This window comes from Pleurodeles waltl, chromosome 6, assembly GCF_031143425.1.
Source record: "Pleurodeles waltl isolate 20211129_DDA chromosome 6, aPleWal1.hap1.20221129, whole genome shotgun sequence".
NCBI lineage: Eukaryota > Metazoa > Chordata > Amphibia > Caudata > Salamandridae > Pleurodeles > Pleurodeles waltl.
The window spans coordinates 699,818,020-699,839,785 of NC_090445.1; the positions used below are offsets into that span (position 1 = coordinate 699,818,020).

Sequence of the window (21,766 nt, forward strand, 5' to 3'; positions counted from 1 at the left end):
TTTCTGCGTGGAAGGACTTCTGCAACATCCAGCACAACGTGGGACATCTTCCATCCAAGGGAGAAGTTCCTAGCCCTTTTCGTTGTTGCAGAATCTTCGGCTTCTTCCACCCAGAGGCAGCCCTTTTGCACCTTCATCTGGTGTTTTCTGGGCTCCTGCTCCCCCTGGACACTATTGCAACTCTTGGACTTGGTCACCTTCCTTTTCAGGTCCTCAGGTCCAGGAATCCGTCTTCATTGTTTTGCTGGTGCTTGTGGTTCTTGCAGAATCCCCGTATCACGACTGTTGTGTCTTTCTGGGGTAGTAGGGTAACTTTACTCCTACTTTCTATGGTCTTGGATTGGGGTAATTTGGACACCCTTACTGTTTTCTCACAGTCCCAGCGACCCTCTACAATATCCTATAGGTCTGGGGTCCATTCGCCATTCACATTCCACTTTTGGAGTATAGGGTTTGTGTTGCCTCCTAGGCCTATGTTTACCTATTGCATCCTATTGTGATTCTACATTGTTTGCACTACTTTTCTTACTGTTACTTACCTGTTTTGGGTTTGTGTACATATAATTTGTGTATATTACTTACCTCTTAAGTGAGGGTATTATCTGAGATATTTTTGGCATATTGTCACTAAAATAAAGTACCTTTATTTTCAGTAACTCTGAGTATTGTGTTTTCTTATGATATTGTGCTATATGATATAAGTGGTATAGTAGGAGCTTTGCATGTCTCCTAGTTCAGCCTAAGCTGCTTTGCCATAGCTACCTTCTATCAGCCTAAGCTGCTAGAAACACCTCTATTCTACTAATAAGGGATAACTGGTCCCGGCACAGGGTGTAAGTACCACAAGGTACCCACTATGAGCCAGGCCAGCCTCCTACACAGACCAACGCAAATTCATTAATAAAACAGGTACTTGAGGCATTTAAATGTCTGAACGAATAATATTGCTGAAATAATAGGCATGGAGAAGCACAGGGACACAGTTAAGCTTAAAGATACATTTTATTAAGATAAATTCAGTTAATACAGCCAGATGAAATAGATCCCTTTGAAGTGCCCGTGGCATATTAAAACATAGGTACAAATTTCAAGTGGTTCAACAAGAAATATAAAAGTAGTTCCTCAATCACAGTGCATTTAGTGAAAAGACTGCAATCAAGCTGAAGCAATCAGTACTTGGTCCATGCTCCAACTAGAAAAAGAGGAAGTGAACCCAACATGCTCGGGCCAATTAGAAGGCATCAAATGGGAGATACAATGAAGCAAACAGATGTTAAGCAATGGGGGGCTGCAAGATACTTGTAGTATACAATATTTCCTGTAAGCGACAGCAGATGCAGCACATGTTTTGTCGCAGATGAGACCTAAATATTGTTTTTATAGACGGACAGAGCAGAAATGAAGTTGCCATCAATGCAATGCACTTTCAGTGCTCAGGGTTATGAAAATGGATGAGGAGGAGAAGCTTCATTTAAGGGTGTTGTGTAGCCATTTTAGTTATAGCTCCATGCACGTTATTTTAACACACTAGGCCGCTGTGCACTTTAACCTAGATATATTTTATTCAGCTTCGTCTTATTATTGTTACAATAACCATTTTTACCATCTTTTTTTATTTTCCATTTATCTAACTGTTTTTGCCTAGGCCAGCGCTCTGTTCTCAAACAAGACATTCTTGATCACTCTGTGCTTCTTCCAAGGCTACAGCACGGTACATTGGCGGTGAACGTGGTAGAAGTTTAATCTCCAACATTCATAGAAAACACACATCTTTACGTAGGGACATTTTCTCAGAACATTAACTGTGTTATTATAAGAACACTTCCTTGTCCCTTACACGTTAGAGGGAGATTCCAGCCAGAGAACCACAACTGTATGCTGATTGCTGAATGCTTTGCTACAGATGCTAATGCAGACTGCAGGCCTTTGCTCAGGTATGGGGGTTGATGTCTTCCGAGGGGAACCTGAAGGGCAGAATTAGAGCTTAATATGTTGCACTCTATCATAGCCTAGGTAGGAGCTAGTCCATTGATTATAGTGACAATATGATAGTGTTGTGTGTATGCTTCACTCTTCTCGTCACAATTCTAATACTGTCATGTTGTGTCGTCCTGGTTATTGCAGCTCACGCTTTGCTATCTAAGATGCAGTTGTTTTATTAAACTCATTATTGAAACATATACTGCTTCTGTTCGCCATTTATACATGGGACTAAATTGTAAATGATAGAAACTGATGAGACCTGAGTGACCACGACTTCCCTGAGAAGCTAGGTATGTCATGCGCTCGGCTGCGCAGTCATCCCTATCTTCAGGTAGAGATAAGGCACTGCTAGTTAGCCGGGTCAAAACCCAGATTAGAGCGACTGATATCACCCGCAGAGGATTAAACTTAGTCTCCCAAACTGTGGGCGATTCTGCCACTCAAAGTCCAGTAGTCTCATCAGAATAATGAAAACCTACGCGACATGGCACCACCAACGTTTGGTCAGGCTCTATTTTCGGGTCCTCTGGATTATCTCTGTCTCATAATATACAATGACGCCTCAATACTGTATACAGAGACATCCGTGGTGCTGAGAATTTCCACCCCAGCTACGTAGGTTACCCTATCTGAGGCTGGAGGTTGTTCAAGCTTGAACTTTTAAAGGAAAACCCTATTTGGTGTGCCTTCTCCGAACATATAGGGGGTCATTCTGACCCTGGCGGTCGGTGTTAAAGCGGCGGCCAACCCGCCAACAGGCAGGCGGTCAAAAAAATGGAATTCTGACCCTGGCGGAAACCGCCAACACAGACCGCCACTTTAACACTCCGACCGCCACGGCGGGAGAAACAAACAGCGCGGCGGTGACCGCCAACAGACAGGCGGGAGACAATGTACCGCCCACCCTATCACAACTCACCAATCCGCCACCTTTTCCGGGGCGGGAGCCCCGCCGATAAAAACACGGCGGAAACAGACTACGAACGGGAAAACGCTCACCTCTACACACCCCACGAGGAATCTGGACAGCTTGGAACCAGAACTACACATCCTACCAGCTATTGTCTACCTGCTCCTCTACCATGAGCACGAACGCCGGCGCAGAAGACAACGGTGAGTACTGCACCTACGACACAGGGGAGGGGGGAGGAGAAAAGATTACGGGCAGACACATACGCGACACATCCACCCTCACCCACAACTACCTACACATCAATGCAGGGCAACAACTCAGAGTGACACCCCCCAACCCCCCTGGAAGAGTGCCAAGACAAAATAAAATGATCATGAAATTCAAATATATTGTAAGGCTAAGTAAAAAATTATTTCCAACATCTTTAGCTATATACACATATGTAAATTGTCCTGTCCAAATTGGGTTTCAGTCATTGTACGTGGGCCAATGGGCCTCAACACATGGGCAAAGCCCACACAGGAGACCCAAATCCATTGGAGAGAACCCCGCAGGGGCATCAGATAGAAAAACTACAGGCACATCAGGGGGAAGGGAAGGGGAGGCACCTCAGCCACATGAGTCCACGACGCCAGATCTACGAGGGGCCTCCATGGCCACTGTCCCATCCTGGGGAGTGCAAAGCCACAGTCTCACAAGTCTCTACAGTGGGTGGGTTGCCCACTGTGCCATCCTGGGGAGTGCAAAGCCACAGTCTCTCAAGTCTCTACAGTGGGTGGATTGCCCACTGTGCCATCCTGGGGAGTGCAAAGCCACAGTCTCTCAAGTGGATTACAGACTCCACTGGTACTGGAGGAGGCATGGTGCCCAGAGTGCATCGTGCAGCCCTGCCCGACACAGATCCGGGCCTGCCCCTTCTGCCAATGGGCCAGCGGTGCTTGAGATGAAGGGCCCAGCGGAGCGGTGCTTGAGATGAAGGGCCCAGCGGAGCGGTGCAGAGATGAAGGGCCCAGCGGAGAGGTGCTTGAGATGAAGGGCCCAGCGGAGTGGTGCAGAGATGAAGGGCCCCACCGGAGTGGTGCTTGGGACGGCGGTGCCCAGCGGAGCGGTGCTTGAGACGGCGGTGCCCAGCGGAGCGGTGCTTGAGATGAAGGGCCACCGGAGCGGTGCTTGAGATGAAGGGCCCAGCGGAGCGGTGCTTGAGACGGCGGTGCCCAGCGGAGCGGTGCTTGAGACGGCGGTGCCCAGCGGAGCGGTGCTTGAGATGAAGGGCCCAGCGGAGCGGTGCTTGAGACGGCGGTGCCCAGCGGAGCGGTGCTTGAGATGAAGGGCCCAGCGGAGCGGTGCAGAGATGAAGGGCCCAGCGGAGCGGTGCTTGAGAAGGCAGTGCCCAGCGGAGCGGTGCTTGAGATGAAGGGCCCATCGGAGCGGTGCTTGAGATGAAGGGCCCAGCGGAGCGGTGCTTGAGACGGCGGTGCCCAGCGGAGCGGTGCTTGAGATGAAGGGCCCAGCGGAGCGGTGATTGTCTTGAAGGGCCCTGTTCAGCGGTTCTTGAGACGGCGGTGCCCTGTTCAGCGGTGCTTGTTTTGAAGGGCCCTGTTCAGCGGTGCTTGTCTTGAAGGGCCCTGTTCAGCGGTGCTTGTCTTGAAGGGCCCTGTTTAGCGGTTCTTGAGACGGCGGTGCCCTGTTCAGCGGTGCTTGTGTTGAAGGACCCTGTTCAGCGGTGCTTGTCTTGAAGGGCCCTGTTCAGCGGTGCTTGTCTTGAAGGGCCCTGTTCAGCGGTTCTTTAGACGGCGGTGCCCTGTTCAGCGGTGCTTGTCTTGAAGGGCCCTGTTCAGCGGTGCTTGTCATGTGTCTCCAGGGCACCATATCCGGCCAATATATGGAGTTCACTCGCCATCCGACTTCTCGCTTGCGGGGCCCTCCTGTGCTGGAGTCCCGGGCCCGTGGGTGTCCTCCTTCACACCCGGAATGGGGCTGGTGGGGCCCTCCTGGGCAGCTCGCCTGCTGCCGGACTTGTCGGCCGTGCTGCCCTTGCCATCCTTCCGTGATTCTCTGTGGCCCTTGCCTCCCTTTGTAGATGTGCCAGGTGGCACCCCACTTCCTGACGGTGCCAGGGTAGTGCCTTTGGAGGCTGCCGTCTCTGGCCTCTCGCGCCGGGCCTTGCCTTTCTTGGATTTTTTCCCAGGGGGGGGGCTGGCTGTCCCTTTACTGCTGGCCGACGTAGCTGCACTTGAAGGTGGTGGTCTCCAATATCCCTGTACTATGGTCCTTGTAGGTCCAGGGGTTGTGGTGGCTGAGGTGCTGATTGTACTCTTACGAGATGGAGGGGGTGGGTCAGGTGATGGAAAGAGGTTAATTTTGGACAGGAAAAACTTTTTAGGAGCAGTGGGAAGGGTGGGTGCAGTGGGTATGGGAGTGGAGGAAGAGGATGTGGTTGTAGGAGAGTCAAGTGTGGTGTCTTTGGGTGCAGGTGCTTGTGACGGAGGCTGTCGTGAGGTGGATAGCTGTTGGGTGGGTGGCTGCCTGCGTTTGTGTGGTTTGGAAGAGGGGGTGACAGACACACTGGGAGAGGACACAGGGGACGTGTAAATGGCAGTAGGGGTGGTGACTGCACGTGTGCAGAGTGTTCTGGTGGGTGTGCTGGTGATGGACGTAGTGGCTGATGATGTTGTGCATGCAAGTGTGAGTGGAGACGTCACAGGGAGGGAAGAGGGAGACGAGGAGGAGGGGGACACAGAGGAGGCAGTGGCTGTTGGTATGTCTGCATGTGGCTGTTGCTTGTGTGAATGCTTCTGTGATTTGTGGTGCTTATGTCTGGATGAGCTGCCCTTGGGTGTTGAGGTGTGTGCAGGCTGGTCTGTAGGTGTGTCTGGGATAGGCAGAGGAACAGGGGAGTGGGACTGGGTGGAGGAAGTTGGAGGAGGGAGGTAGGAGACAGGGACAATGGCTGCTGAGGCCAGAGCGTTGAACGATCACTGATGGGCAGCCTGACCCGAATGAATGCCCTCCGGGTATGCATTGCTCCGGTGCACCTCCCTTTCTACCCCCTGGATGGCATTCAAAAGGGTAGACTGCCCAACAATGAGCGTCCTGAGGAGGTCAATGACCTCCTCACTGAGGGCAGCAGGGGTAACTGGGGCACGGCCTGAGGTGCCTGGGGCGAAGGAGATGCCCGCCTTCGTGTGCGAGCGGGCACGGGGCGAACGCTGAGGGGCTGCTTGGAGGGCGGAGCTGGTGCGCTGGGTGGCGGCTGTAACTGTTGTTGCGGTGGGCACGGATGTTGCCGCCACCACAAGGGAGCTCCCTTCCGAGGACGTGTCTGTGTCGCTGATGTCTCCACGTGTCCCCGTTGTGGAGCTCCCCTCGCCCTCCGTCTCACTGGTGAACTCCGAGTCGGTTGCATGGCCCTCCAGGGCCATGTGAGATGCAGCTCCCTCGTGCTCCGATGCCACTTCTCCTCTGCCTGATGATGCTAATGCACACATGAACAGGAAGAGCAGCAAAAAATGGGGGGGGGAAATAAAGACATGTTGAGTGCATGCATTGGCAACACAGTTGGCGGAGAGGACAAACACAGAAGCCCCCTGCACTACGCCGCGCACTTGGGGTACACTACTCAATCATTGGGACTTGGCCTACAAGTCTATGGACGACAACTGCACACATAGGTGACACAGGGCCATGGATAGCTGTACTTGGTACCCTACAGAGGTGGGGGGCGGGGGCACAGGGCCATGCCTTACGGAGGGGCCTAGCCTACAGAAATCGCCCTGGCCTAGGGATACCCACAGCCCTCCTCCCCCACCCAGACACCTCCACTGCGCGCTAAGATAGCAGAATGTGCTGGTACTCACCCCCTTGTGTCTGCTGTGATGTCCTCACGCGCCCATCCAAATCTGGGTAGGCCACTGCCAGGATCCGAGACATCAGGGGGGTCAATTGACGAGTGGCACCCCTCCTACGTTGGGAGGCCATCCCCAGCAGAGCCTCCGCGGTCTTCCTGCTCCCGCGGCGGATGTCCTCCCACCTCTTGCGGCAGTGGGTGCCCCGTCTGCTGTGGACCCCCAGGGTCCGGACGTCCTTGGCGATGGCACGCCAAATGTCGATTTTCTGATGGGCGCTGACCTATGTCACATGTACAGGGGGAGAAATAACATTGTCATAATTTTCTGCATGCTCAATGTGAGTGGCCCCCCATCCCCACCCTTGCCATGTGGCACATGCTCTCATCCGTCGTTTGATGCATGCCTCAATCGCTCCCCTCCCCACCATCTTTCATCCACCCCACTCAACACAGGCATTGCACCCAAAGCATGCTCCCAGTGTACTTACCTGTTGGTCTGGAGGACCGTAGAGTAGCGCTTACTGGGGGAGGACCCCATCCACGAGTTTCTCCAATTCTTCAGAAGTGAAGGCAGGGGCCCTTTCCCCAGTCGCAGCAGCCATTGTATCTTCCAGACCGAGGTCACAGCAGCACTTGCAGTATAGGTCCTCTCCTGTGGATGATCAGGTCTCGAGTGATTAAGCAGATAGAAAATGGCGGTCACGTCCGCGGCGGTGCGGACCGCGGAGGTGCGTACCGCGATCGCCGGCGCACTTCATCATTGGCTCCTGAAACCCATAGGGTTCAATGTTAACCAATGCGGCTTTGCGCCGCGGTCTTCGACCGCCTACCGCCACGGTGTGCCATGCCAGCGCATTGACCTCACATCCCATTGTCGCACTTCACAGGTCAGGCAGCCGCCATTTCATGGGCCCACATGGCTTAATTTCTACTGTGTCACACATGCCTAGGCCTTGCATCGACACTCATACAAACCATTCAATGCATAGAGAATCATGTACTGTGCAAGCTGTGGGAACGTACCTGTGGGTTGATTGACTCTGTGCTCGCTGTTGTCCTTCCTAGGCACCATCCGCTGGGACTTGCGAGGAGATGGAGGAATGTTCCCGTGTACAGACCGCTGGTGGACCAGTCGACAATGGAGGAACGACATGTCATTCTGACATACTGGCTTGACCGAGCCAGTATACAGGAACTGTGTGCCCAGCTGGAGCCAGACCTGATGTCACCCATCCGCCAACCCACAGGGATCCCCCCTCTAGTGCAGGTGCTGTCAGTACTCCATTTTTTGGCAAGTGGGTCATTTCAGACAACAGTGGCCATTTCATCAGGGATGCCTCAGCCTATGTTTTCAAAGGTGTTGTCCAGAGTGTTGTCTGCCCTGCTCAAACACATGCGGAGATACATCGTTTTCCCTGAGGTGGGGGATTTGCCTACAGTGAAGGGTGATTTCTATGCCCTTGGACATATTCCCAACATCATTGGTGCCATTGATGGGACACATGTGGCTTTGGTACCCCCCAGAGAAAGTGAACAGGTGTACAGGAACAGAAAAAGTTATCATTCGATGAATGTCCAGGTGGTCTGTTTGGCTGACCAGTACATCTCCCATGTAAATGCCAAGTTCCCTGGGTCAGTGTATGACAGGTACATCATGCGAAATAGCAGCATCCCTTATGTGATGGAACAACTACAGAGACACCGTGTGTGGCTAACTGGTGACTCAGGTTACCCCAACCTGTCGTGGTTACTGACCCCAGTGAGGAATCCCAGGACAAGGGCAGAGGAATGGTACAATGAGGCACATGGGAGGACTAGGAGGGTGATCGAGCGGACCTTCGGCCTCCTGAAGGCCAGGTTTAGGTGCATGCATATGACAGGTGGATCCCTAATGTACTCACCAAAGAAGGTGTGCCAGATCATCGTGGCCTGCTGTATGCTTCACAACCTGGCTTTGCGACGCCAGGTTCCTTTTCTGCAGGAGGATGGTCCAGATGGTGGTGTTGTAGCAGCTGTGGAGCCTGCAGAGAGTGAAGAGGAGGAAGACAAAGAGGACGACACAGACAACAGGGACACAGTGATACAGCAGTATTTTCAATAACACACAGGTAAGAATCAACACCGGTATTTTACATTTACTTACAGTCTCCTGCCTCTCTACTGTCTGTCCTTTTCACCCAGTGTATGCTAACAGAGTTGTGACTTTCCCTTCCAATTTCAGAGATGTGGGCCCCACTGCGTGACCTCTGCTTTGTTTGCCCATGGACTACAGCTGTGTCACAGTGGTATGTTGTCGTCACAATGTAACGGGTAATTGTGGCACGTTTATGTCTAATACATATTTTAAAAAATACAGGCAGACTCCAGATTATTTGTGTGCAATAAGTGTGTTTATTAAAGTGCTCAATTTTGGGACATGGTTGAAAATCGGTGATGGGTGATTGTGGAGGAATGCCCATGGCAGAGTCCAGATTTTCAGTCTCACAGGTGCATTGTCCATATGCCTGTGGAAGGTGGAGCAGGGGCAGTTTAAGGTTGGACAGGGTGACAATGTGGGACAGTGAGATGACATCAGGGGGTATCCTTTCCTGGCGGGGGTCTTGGCATCCTACTCTGTCTTCTTCCTAGATCTCAGGCCCCGCTTGCGGGGTGGTTCTTCTTCTGCAGGAGGTGGGGTTCTGGTGGCCTGTTCTTGTGTCGGGGCCTCCTGTCCACTAGCGCCGGCGGAGGTGGTAGCCTGTTCCTGGTCCATGCTAGTGACAGGGGCCCTTTGTGGTGCCACATGGTCCCGCAATGTGGTGACAATCTGGTTGAGAGCCACAACGATGGTGCCCATTGCGGAACTAATGTTTCTCAGTTCTTCCCTGAACCCCATAAACTGTTCCTCCTGCAGTACCTGGATCTCCTGGAACCTGGCCAGGACCGTCGCATCGTCTCCTGGGAGTGGTGGTATGCTCCCATGATGGAGGTGAGGGCCTCGTGGAGAGTGGGTTCTCTGGGCGTGTCCCCCCCCTGTCGCACAGCAGCCCTCCCAGTTCCCCTGTTTCCCTGGGCCTCTGTCCCCTGGACCGTGTGCCCACTACCACTGCCCCCAGGTCCCTGTTGTTGTTGGGGTGGTGGGTTAACCTGGGTGCCCTGTAGTGGTGGACATACCGCTGATTGACGTGTCCTGGAGACAGAGGCATGGGCCCGCTGGGTGGGTGCTGTGCTGGTGTTCCCAGAGGGGGGTAGGTCTGCTGTGGCCTGTGGCTGTCTGAGGGGAACCAACTGTCCCGAGGTCCCCGATGGGCCGGGCTGGTCATCTGGGTCCAGGGAGACAGAGCTGCTGTCATCACTGGGGGCCTCTTCTGGGGGTGAGATGGACATTTCTGGACCCTACTGGGCGGTGTGGTGGCGTTCGGGTCCTGCAGGGGTATAAGAGTATGGTTATTGCTTCTGTGTGTGCCATAGCGTGCAATGAGTGGGTGCCCGTGTACCCCAGTGCTGGCATTCCTTTGTGGGGGCTGTTGTGACGGTGGTTTGTGGGGGAGATGGGTATGTGCAGTGGGCATGCTTAGGTGATGGGTGTCGATGGTTTGTGGTGGCATGCAGGGTTTGGTGTTGGGATGGGTGGGTTGTGATGGTGAGACATTAGCAGGGAGGATGTGTGATGGGGTGGGGGGGAGGGTGGAGGTATGAGTTGGCATGCTGGTGGGTGGGGGGGATGAAGTAGTTGAGATTAGACTTACCAGAGTCCATTCCTCCAGATACTCCAGCGAGGCCCTCAGGATGCAGGATGTTCAAGACTTGCTCCTCCCATGCTGTAAATTCTGGGGGAGTAGGTGGGGGTCCACCGCCAGTCTTCTGCACCGCGATGTTGTGCCTTGATACCATGGAACGCACCTTCCCCGTAGGTCGTTCCACCGCTTCCTGATGTCGTCCCGATTTCGTGGATGCTGTCCCACAGCGTTGACCCTGTCCACTATTCTTTGCCATAGCTCCATCTTCCTGGCAATGGTGGTGTGCTGCACCTGTGTCCCGAAGAGCTGGGGCTCTACCCAAACTATTTCCTCCACCATGACCCTGAGTTCTGCGTCTGAGAACCTGGGGTGTCTTGGGGGTGCCATGGGTGGTGTGGATGAGGTGTGGGGTGGTGTTTGCGGTGATGAGTGTGGTGAGTGTAGTGGTGTGTGGTGTTTTGTGCGTGGTTGTTGTGTGGGTGATGGTGTAGTGTGCCTCTGTGTGATGGTGTTCTCTATTCTGTGCTGTCTCTCTCTGGGCTTCGTCTCTGATTTGTGGTCGTAAGGGTTTGTGGGTGATGTGGGTGTGTGTTTTATCGTTAATTGGGTGTGTGGGAGTGTTGTGTGTATGTGTCTCAGGTGTGTGTATTTCAAATTGTCCAATGTGGCTGTGTTTTGTAAGTGTGTGTGTATTTTGACCGCGGCGGTGTGTACCGCCAATGGAATACCGCGGTTGAAAGACCGCCGCGTGGATTCGTGGGTCGTAATGGCATGGGCGTATTTCTGTTGGCGTGACGGTGGAGGTTTGGTCTTCGCCAGTTTAACGCTGGCCGTTGGTGTGGTGGACTTTTGTGGATGTCGGGTTTTTGGCGGTTTGCCTCTTTAGGGTCAGAATGACCGTGGCAGTTTACCGCGACCGCGGCGGCGTTGTGGCGGCCTTCTGACCGGCGGTAAGCACCTTTTACCGCCGAGGTCAGAATGACCCCCATAGTCTGTCTATAATGTCTACAGCAGATACAGCAGATATAAATAGCAGTTAGTATGAGACAACCTTTGACTGCCCATTTATTAGCAAATGGCCTAAGAGTCCGGTGGGTCCAGTTACATTTGTGGAGGATGCCCATGCAGTTGATAGAACAGAACTGTTTTATTCTTTGGTCACATTTCCAGCAGTTGATGGGAACACAAATACATTTCATCATTATACGCTTGCAAATACACCTGGACAATACAGAGCATATGCATATTTAGAAATACCATTATCTTATCAAGAACATAATAATTAGCTTGATGGCGCCGTTCCCCACACAATTTTACCAGTAAGGTTAGGTCCTCTAAGTAACGACGGTCCTACCTGGCCTTTATTGGCCACCTGTACACCACATCCTGCAGTTGCTAATTTAGCGGTAGCTGAGGTTCGTCGCTTATATATAGGATTAACAGCGATATATAGACTATTAGTACAATTCGTAATGCAAACATTAAATACAAACCCAGCACGTGCTTCTCCAGCACATCCCCATGCAGTAATGCCAGGTATAAACCCTGTGACTTTACATTCAATTATGGGTAAAGTACCCGCCAAATGAGAGGAAACTCCGTTTTGGTTAGCACAAAAAATAAACGCACTGGAAGCAGTATATTCCCATACGGGACCTCAGGATAAACATATAATTCTAATGATGTGCTAGCCATTTGGAATGGTCCCTACAGTAGATAACTGCAATACTTGGGGCACGGTATTTGCCACACTCTATACTACTGCACACGGTACACCGACACATGCCAATTTACCCAAGGTGTTGAAACAAATTCAAGATGAACACAGGGCTGCCCCCGCCGTAGATTTGGGGATGCAATTGATGGGCAATTTTGCCACAATATCCTCAATCATTCTAACTAACCTTAAAGGGGAAGGGGTTGCACTGGCAATGCGCATGCAGCTCCGCGACATTCCGCAACAGGATCAGGAATGCGAGCTGCCTAAGATTATCGCAGCAACCTATTCGAGCATTGGTCCAGACAGTCTAGGGGCCAGACCATCTAAAGCACAATTTCAGGGCAAATCTAATAAAGATGTTCCCAAGTAAGCTCCTGAAGGTAATAAGAAACGCTGAGATAAAAAACAACAAACTCCTAAAAAAGAGAGGGGAGCATCTCCATGGATGGAGACCCCACAAAATATATATAACCTCAGAAATAGAGATAATATAAAAACACCTGATAGATATCAATATGCTGATACACGCCAATCTCGTTCCTTTCAGGACTCATCGGAAAAAAGAAATGAGAGATGTGGGCGGTCAGTGCGAAAAACAGAGTATGTGACACTGAGCCAGGAATCACAACGCTCATCTGAGGTTTCTGTTAAAAAGGAAGAGAAACCCGCCCAACAAAAACCTCAATTCAAAAAGAAAAATGTGTCAGTAGTCGCAGTCCGACATGCCACTCAGGAAGAGGGTCCTCCTGAAGAACAAGAAGTGGGCACTAGCACTGCTAGACAGCGCGGCAGAGGTCACAATAGTTTGCTGGAGTCTTCTAGAGCATCTGGAGGTGAAAGCAACTGATGACTTTATACAAGTAGAAACTGCAGACATGCGTGTCTCCACGCCTGATAGGGTGTATACAGTAACGCCACAGTTAGAAGGAGACATTGAGCACATAATAGACAGGGTGTTCCCTTCCTATTTGCGACTCGCATCGCAATGCAGAATTGCTTTGTGACCGCAAATGCGGTCGCAAAGCAATTTGCAGTTACCACCAGTGTCAAGCTGGTGGTAACTCATTCGCAAAAGGGAAGGGGTCCCCATGGGACCCCTTCTCTTTTGTGAATTTTGCCCAAAAGGTTTTTTCAGAGCAGGCAGTGGTCCAGTGGACCACTGCCTACTCTGAAAAAATGAAACCAAATGGTTTCATTTATTGTTTTATTTTGCAACTCGTTTTCCTTTAAGGAAAACGGGCTGCAAAATAAATTTAAAAAACTGCTTTATTTAAAAAGCAGTCACAGACATGGAGGTCTGCTGACTTCAGCAGGCTACCATCCCTGTGAGTGCGGGGACTCGCTATGGGGTCGCAAAATGCAACCCACCTCATTAATATTTATGAGGTGGGTCTTTGCGACCCCTATAGCGAGTCACAGACGGTGTCTGAGACACTGTTCTGCATCCGCATTATTGTCCTTTCTCCGATCCCAGCCCTGGAGGCTGTTACAAAAACCAGTGTTCCAAATGCAAAAGCATTACTTCCACGCTGGATATGGGCTACGTTCCTGACAGCCACTGATGTAGACTACATCTTTGACCCAAAATTACAAACTCCAGAATTTTTGCAGTATGAAATAGAATACCCAGCCATTGTATCATGGCTGAGCACAACCTGCAATTGGCACTAAACACCAATATTCTGCTGCTTGCGTTGTCGTAAGCGGCTACATGGAGGACAATAAATTTTGTCTCCTACGTACATTTACGCAAACCCTAGGGGATTGCACAGCACAATTGGCAGAGCTAAAAGCACTGTTGATTGCACTGGAATATACGGATCCTGCACAGCCTACGCTGATTGTTTGTGATTCATATTATTTTGTCCAGTCCTACAAAGAATATCTGCATTACTGGCGCCACAATGGGTTCAGAGACTCCAAAGGCAACACCATTAAACACAGTCTTCTGTGGGGGAAAGTAGCAGGTCTGAAAGAGACGCTACCAAATGTCCATGTTGTACATACACTTGGACACCAGCGCGTTGGGATACACATTGATGAAAATACATTGGTTGATGAAGCCGCAAAGTCAGCAGTGGCTGTGGCCGCTGTAGCTGCAGTGTCTCGTTCGAGTTCAAAACCGGACACAGACATATGGGCTGCCGTGACAGCTACGGCTGATGGTATGCCCTATCCAAAAGGTTTTCCTGACAAATATTTCTACCGAATGGGAGGTATGCTGAACGCTGAGGTTAAGATACCAGGCATAGGGGTACAAGACATTCCCAATAGAGATATAAGATCACAATTGGTTAAAGCAGCTCATGAGGAGGTGGCATCTGCCCATGCTGGTGTGGCAGCTACAATTTCGATCTTGCAAGCCCGTTATTGGTGGCCAGGCCTCTATAAAGAGACCAAGCAGTATGTCATTTGCTGTGACATCTGCCAACAAATTATAGTTTCCACTGCCCAGTGCCCGCTGCAGACACCCCTCTTATTTTCAAACAAACCATTGCAATGTGTGTACTTGGACCATTGCGGTCCCCTAACACCGTATAGTGCATAGAAGTATATATTATTTACTGTTGATTCATGCTCCAGATTTATTTGGGTGTGGCCACAATGCTGCGCTGATGCTCAGACTGTTATTAAAGATTTGTGAGTCTTTATCGGTGCATATGCAGTTGCGGCTTTTAGTCGGACCAGGCCCCTGCTTTCACCTCAAGGGCATTCAGGGACGCCATGGCTTCATTGGGGGTCCAACTCCAGTACTCGTCTCAATTTCATTCAGAGGGAAATAGTGTTGTGGAGTGTTTAAATCGTGATTTAAAGCAATCCTTAAGAGCCAGAGTCTTAGATATGGGTCGTAGTTAGCTTAATCACCTGTATGGAGTCCAGAGAGCACTTAACAATCTGCCTAGAAGGTCCCTGGGGGGGTCGTACTTCATATGAGTGCCTGTTCGGAACTCAAATGTATGTTCCAGATTTTGATGGTCCTGGCGTGGAGGCAGCAGAAACATCTTTTGACATAAATGAACGTGTCACTGTCTTACAGGAATTGCAACAGTTCATTGAAAATAATTCTTCTATCAATGCTGCCTCCACAGGAATTAAGGATGTACCTGTAACATCTACCTTGTGGATTCCCAGTGTCAGGCATCTCATACGCAAAAAGGTTGCTGTGAAAAAGAAAGTTGGCCCTTCTTTTGAGCACCAGTCCCAGTATAGGGGATACACTGTACCAGAACTGTAATTCTACTACAGTTGCCAGGTGCCAAAGAAAATCGTTTTGTCTCCATCGACAATGTCAAACTACACCATGTGGCCAATTCTGCACAGCAGACCAAGAGGAACATCCTGTAGTTTCTGAATCCCTCTCACTACTGGTCAAGAAGTCCCTCTACAAGTTGTTTGCACCAACACTGACACCCCTCCGAGCTTGGGGAGGGTAGAAGATGATCTTGCATTGGTTCCACTAACATTGAACAATACAGAAATAAGTGACGGTTTAAATTTGACTCCAACACAAACGGATGGTGCTCTCTATTGTGTGCCACCATGGGAAACACAGACTCCACCAATGACCATGACTCCAGCCTTTGCATGTACTGCTTCTGGATATTTTGCTGACTTTAATGATGACGTCTCAGACACATTCACCTCTTCGACACCTGAATTGTCAAAAACACGTAAGCTAACGAACTGCCTTAAAAAAACATATTTTATTTTTCCATGGAACTATCTATGGCTTTCTTGGACTGCCCTAGCCTTTCTACTTTGGATTGGTTTTTTTATCACCTTTTTCTTGTTAATACATGTTCATTTATTCCCTGAAAAATCAACAGTCAGATTGATGGAGGAGGTCTTAAAACCACATTTTTCATCACATAAGTTCTGAAGAGACTTATCATTTGTGCACATTTCCGCAGTAACAATTCCTGATGGGATTGTTTGGGACAAAGTAATATTTTATATATATGGTCACGCAGAAGTATTTGAAATACCATATGTGTTCAAACTATCAATAAATGATAATATAATACCAGGCATTGTTTCTGATGATTAGGATGTGAAAACAGTTGATTCTATGATGACTGAATTGCAGTATTATACTGTATTTGAAAACGAAGATGTTTATCAATCTAAAGAGAATTATGGTGATATGTTTTGCTAAAATTATTATGGCCACCATTTCATACATAGAACGAGCAGTCCCAAAACTGTTTTTAACTATACACAATGGGAACATTGTCCAACTCCACCACAAGGAAGTTCCAAAACATATTTTAAAAAGTTTACATATTTTTCTGGGCACAATGTAAAAAATGCTGAGTCATTTTATTTTAAAGTGCCACCTACTAAAGATATACATATGCTATTGACAAATACTAAATTTATATATTCGGAATCCTTTGTTTCCCGATTGTCTATAGAAGGCTATGAATATTGGCTGAAATCGATTGATTTGAAAAGTGTGTGGGGAACTAGACATTGGCAAATAAGGGGAAATTAAGCTTTATTTAGAGCATGCCTCATACCTGTACAAGTGATATTCTTAAATGAAATAGTACAACAAACAAGTTGATTAGGCTTAGCTAAAATTAAGGAATTAAACATGCCCAGTATACCTGCTCCTGCAAAGTTTTATAAGTGGCAAAAATATACAAATGCAACTGAAGATCAGCTCGATGAATGGGTCCAGAATGGTACATTTAATGTTTCACTGACACGTCCTGGCGGGTGGTTATTGTGGCCAGTAGATACCAATTGGTGTCATCAACGTTTTATTAACTCCTCGGGGTGTTTTAGAACTAGTAGACCGGACCCTCGCTATATATCATCAGAACATGCGGGTATAGTTACGACATATAGTGTAGGGAAATTATGCCACAATGTTTAAGAACTTCCTCACTAGATGCGGTTAGAGAACACCTCAGTCTCCTATCCCATAACACCGATTTACAGGAATTCCTGGTTGGCCCCAGCAAACACCGTAGGAAGTGTTTCTTTTGTGCAGTATATAATGAAATTTGGAAGCTTTCCCAACAAGAAGCAGCTGCCTGGTTAAGGCAAATAGACCAGGAAAATTTGAAAAAGGCATTAGCTGTTGTGGATAAAGGGATTAATACCTTGTCTGACCGGATATACACTTTAAGTAACATTGTTTCTTCTGCTATAGACATCGTACAAACAGATATATCTTCCTTATATCATGGACAAAGTCAACTAAGGTCCATTATGCAGTTGGGTTGGACACTTCAAACAGGATTTGAGCGACAGGTGTCACTCTCAGTGGATTAGACTTAGGGCCAGATGTATCATCAAGGCCGTTTGCGATTCAGTTATAGCAATTTTTAATAAATCGCTATTTCAGACTCGCAAAGTACCATGTATCACATTTGCGAATCGGTAATAGCGATTTCTTAAAAATCGCAAATGCTATTACCGAATCACAAATTGCGATACCGGGCCCATTCGCAGCTATGGGCCTGTTGGCCCATATCTGCACATTTTTTGCATTTCCAAAATTGCGATTTCTGAACCAGAAATTGCAATTTTGGAAATGCAAAACCCCAGGGTGCGGCCCCCTCTGCTGCACCCCAACATTTTTTGGGGGGACATGTAAGGTGCACACATGCCAAAAGGTTATGTGTGCTTTACATGTACGATTTAAAAATGCATTTTTAATGCATTTTTAAATTTTGCACACGGTTACCACCAAGTTCAACTTGGTGGTAATTATCGATTCCTAAATGCCAAAATCGCATTTAGGAATTGCTTCATACATGTGCAAATTTGCTAAGGAATCACAAATAAGGATTATTTGCGGTTTCTAATTTAGAGAGTCGCAATTTGCGACTCTCTAAACAGGGTTGCAATTTTAAGGAATCGCTATTTTAGCGATTCCTTAGAATTGCGTTCAGAATGTATTTCATACATTCTGAAATTGCATTTTGTATTCGCAAACGGGCATTTGCACCCTTTGCGAATGCAATATGCTTTCATACATCTGGCCCTTAGTCTCCCACACCGTGGACGATTTTGCCTCTCAAAATCTAGTAGTCTTATTAGAATAATGAGAGCCTACGTGACAAGGGGTTAAGACGGCATTTCTTCAGCTTCATGTGATCCGGTCCCTTGCAGGGCTTTATTTTATAGAGCAATGTCACTTTCTCATACATTGGTTGTATAGTGCATGCACAGAAAAACAATGCTATATATTCACACTACATATTGTTGGCAAGTGATGTGTGCACTATATGAAAGTCAGACTTTTTCTTTTTCTTATGAGAATGTATTTTTGGCATTTCACAATGAAATGCTTTCAGAACTTTCTAACTCTCTTCAATCAGAAGCAAGTTGATGGTGTCAAATTATTCTCTCAACCTTCTTTGTAAGGTTTTGGTTGAATATTTTTATTTCTGGACAGAAAGAGCCAGTGAAGTCTGAGCGACATTCTCAAAGGGACCGAGGACACTTGACAGTGGGGACACTGTTGAAACTGTCCCAATAAAAGAAGCTAATACAAATATTGAGCACTTAAGTCCAACAATGTGGGTTTCATGATGGAGCCCAAGGGAAGTGGCAGGACATTTTAGATGAAGCACTAACTGAGCGAGAATGGAACAAGCCTCGTGATTGTATTAAAAGAGTATCTTGCAACATAACATTCACATTTCTGCAATATAATTATTATCAAATGGCCCATGTGACACCACTCGAAATTAGTAGATTCTACCCAGATCATGCACCCAGCTGCTTTACAACTACAGAATTTATGGGCAAAAGTTATATTCTAACCATTAGCCCAACTTCTGTGCTCACTGTGAGACAATGTGTTCCAAAGAGCAAAGATATTTATCACATGCAAAAAGTAAGAGAGTAACACTTGTGTGTGGCCAAACAAATCTAACAATAAAGTGGCTATATGTGTTTCTATTTGATTCACATTTCATAGCTAGATTATGTAAAGTAGCGACTATCTATGTCATAGGTGAAAACATTCCATTTAAATTGATTCAGTATATGGTGCTCATTATCAAATTCACTCTACACATGAGAGATGGCAAATCATGCTCTCTCTTTCCCAGTGTGTTGTGCCATAGAAAGAATTTTAGAATCCTGTTCATTTTTTAACAGGGTGTATGAATAAGGATAACACTAGTTATGTTTAAAAATAAACATGTATCAGATCGATTTTGGGCGAAATGTAGGAGACTGTAGTCATAAAATACTGATTGGAATGTCAACCATTTCTTTTGCACCCTGAGTAGAATGTTGCGAACAGACCTATTTGCTAATAATTTGCTTAACAAAATCCTGAATCAATGGGGTAGCAAGCTGATCTACCTTATGAATAGTCATGTGGTAGGTAACACATTTTGGCTCACTTTGATTGGTGGTCTACTGGGGTCAGCTGACCACTATGTCTATGATAGCATTTTAAATATTTTTTGTAATGCAGTCCGATTGCCTTAAAACATTTTCAAACATGGATCACTGCCTAAGTTCACCATTTTGCAGACGGCACACCATCCTGGGTAGGGAGTAGGTAAAATCTCAATGTTTTGAAACAGGTTTTCAGTCACGAGACAGTGATGAGTACCGTAATGAATTACTATTTAGAATGTATGTCCTAAACACCTCCAAATAGTGTCAATTATGCACTTATAAAACAAAAGTGGCTAGGATTGTCCTCAGGAACTTTTCCTCATTGGTCAGGGAGTGTGCTGGAGTCACCCACACCCTCTTGTGAACCATGAATGTGGCACCTCAAGGAATACCCTATTGGGTGATTAGCTGCACTTTATAAATCACGATTGATTGATTGATTGATTGATTGATTGAAGGAATGCTTCTCTAAACTCATTCAGGACCTGTTGAAGAGCAGAAGAGGGCTTTACCTACTACATGTGACCTGAGAGAGACCCCGAAGGATTTGGCCTGCTTCCTATTGAACTCAGAACAAAGATGTAGATTCCAAAAGAGAGTTGGCTGACCTCCTGTTTGGATACTGGGATGCAACAAGCAGCATGAGGTCTTTTGTCCAAAATGAACATTGGACCTGTACCAACTGGCCCGGGACTGGACCTTGATGGTGCACTCTGCTGGAGCACTATCCATGAGGTTGTGAGAGATTTAGAAGTGGCTAAGGGACGCTGCTTCAGAAAATCTAAAAAGATGATGGACTTCCAATAGTTCCACAGTCACCAGAGGAACATTGTGGCAAATGTGTCTTATTCAGGCTTGTCGCACTGGAGGGTTTTATACTTCCTAAAAAAGGTAAAATGCATTTTTTAGAGGTTGGCATAGAGGGCACTGCCAAACCCTCACCAAGACCTCTGTACACTAGGTAGGTGGATCTTAAGTATGTCAGCGATGGAGCCCACTCAGGCTCTATTGCGAACACACTCCACTGACAGACTAACTGAATATGGGCTGTCAGATGTTTACATATAACGCAGCACGTACAATTTAGAGTGGCTAGTGTTATGTGGAATTTTGACAGTGAGGGACAGTAAAAAAATATTAACCCTCACAACACAGGAGACAACTAAGATGGTGTAAGGGCCTTTAGTTTTACATTTTCAATAACAGACTCATACTTTGGGAGTTTGATTTTTAAGAATGTAAAAGTTTGTAAAGGTTTGAAAGGCAGTCATCATGTCTGACAAAGCCAGCCTTCAAACTTTTACAACATTAACAGGGATCACTGTGATGGTACTTCCTGACAATATTTAGAGTAATCTGCAGGACTGGCAGGTGGTAGGTGGGGGACCATCAGCATGGTGAGAGTAAAGTCCTCTCTTATACCTACACAGTAAAATCTTTCACTAGGACAAGTCCACTTAGTGTATATGAAACGCAGTTCATTGTGGTTGGCTTAAAACCATGCCTTGTCCTGGTCTACCACTTTCATGGACTGTCATAGGCGCATATTGCTTTTTTGGTGCTGTTTTTACTTAAAACTTTAAATTTATATATCTCATTTTCGCTATTGGATATTTGGTTGATTCATATCCTTTTGTTTGTTGAATTTTACTCTGATTCTGTTTGGGATTTGTATGTTGGTGTTTTAACTTTTTAACTGTCTTGGCACTCCATAAGTATTTTACATATTGCCCAAAGCTATGCTTGGCTGCTCTATGCCAAAGCTACCAGGAGAGTGAGTTCAAGTTAATTTCGTGATTTTGAGGATCACCTTGACAAGGTAGTGTCATTGTTCTTTGAGTTGGGCAACCACCCAATTCAAAATATAATAATTTTTTTAAATAAAGGTTATTAAATGTTTTGTTAGAATTCCTATCAATAATCTCTAGTATATAGTACATAATAGGTGATCTTTCTCCCTTAGTATTTTCAACAAAAAACGGTGCTCTCACTCTATGAACCTTTTATTTCTCATCATTATGTACTTTCCTCCCTCGAAATGTCATCTCATCTCTTCTAAAGTCCCTAGGTTTGCTCTTCATAAACCCATACTTTCTGTTTCACTCACTGAATGGAGTTTGTGTGCATTAATTTGCTATGCATAATTATACGCCTCTTCTGCCACTCATCAAATGTCAATACTTGTATCAAACAACCCCATGCGTGCTGCA

General features: G+C 47.4%; 1 protein-coding gene across 1 annotated transcript in view; it reads right to left on the minus strand.

Moving 5' to 3' along the window:
• Positions 1-21,766, minus strand: part of LOC138301688 (lectin-like) — a 191,884-nt gene that overhangs the window by 16,207 nt on the left and 153,911 nt on the right. The window lies entirely within an intron of this gene.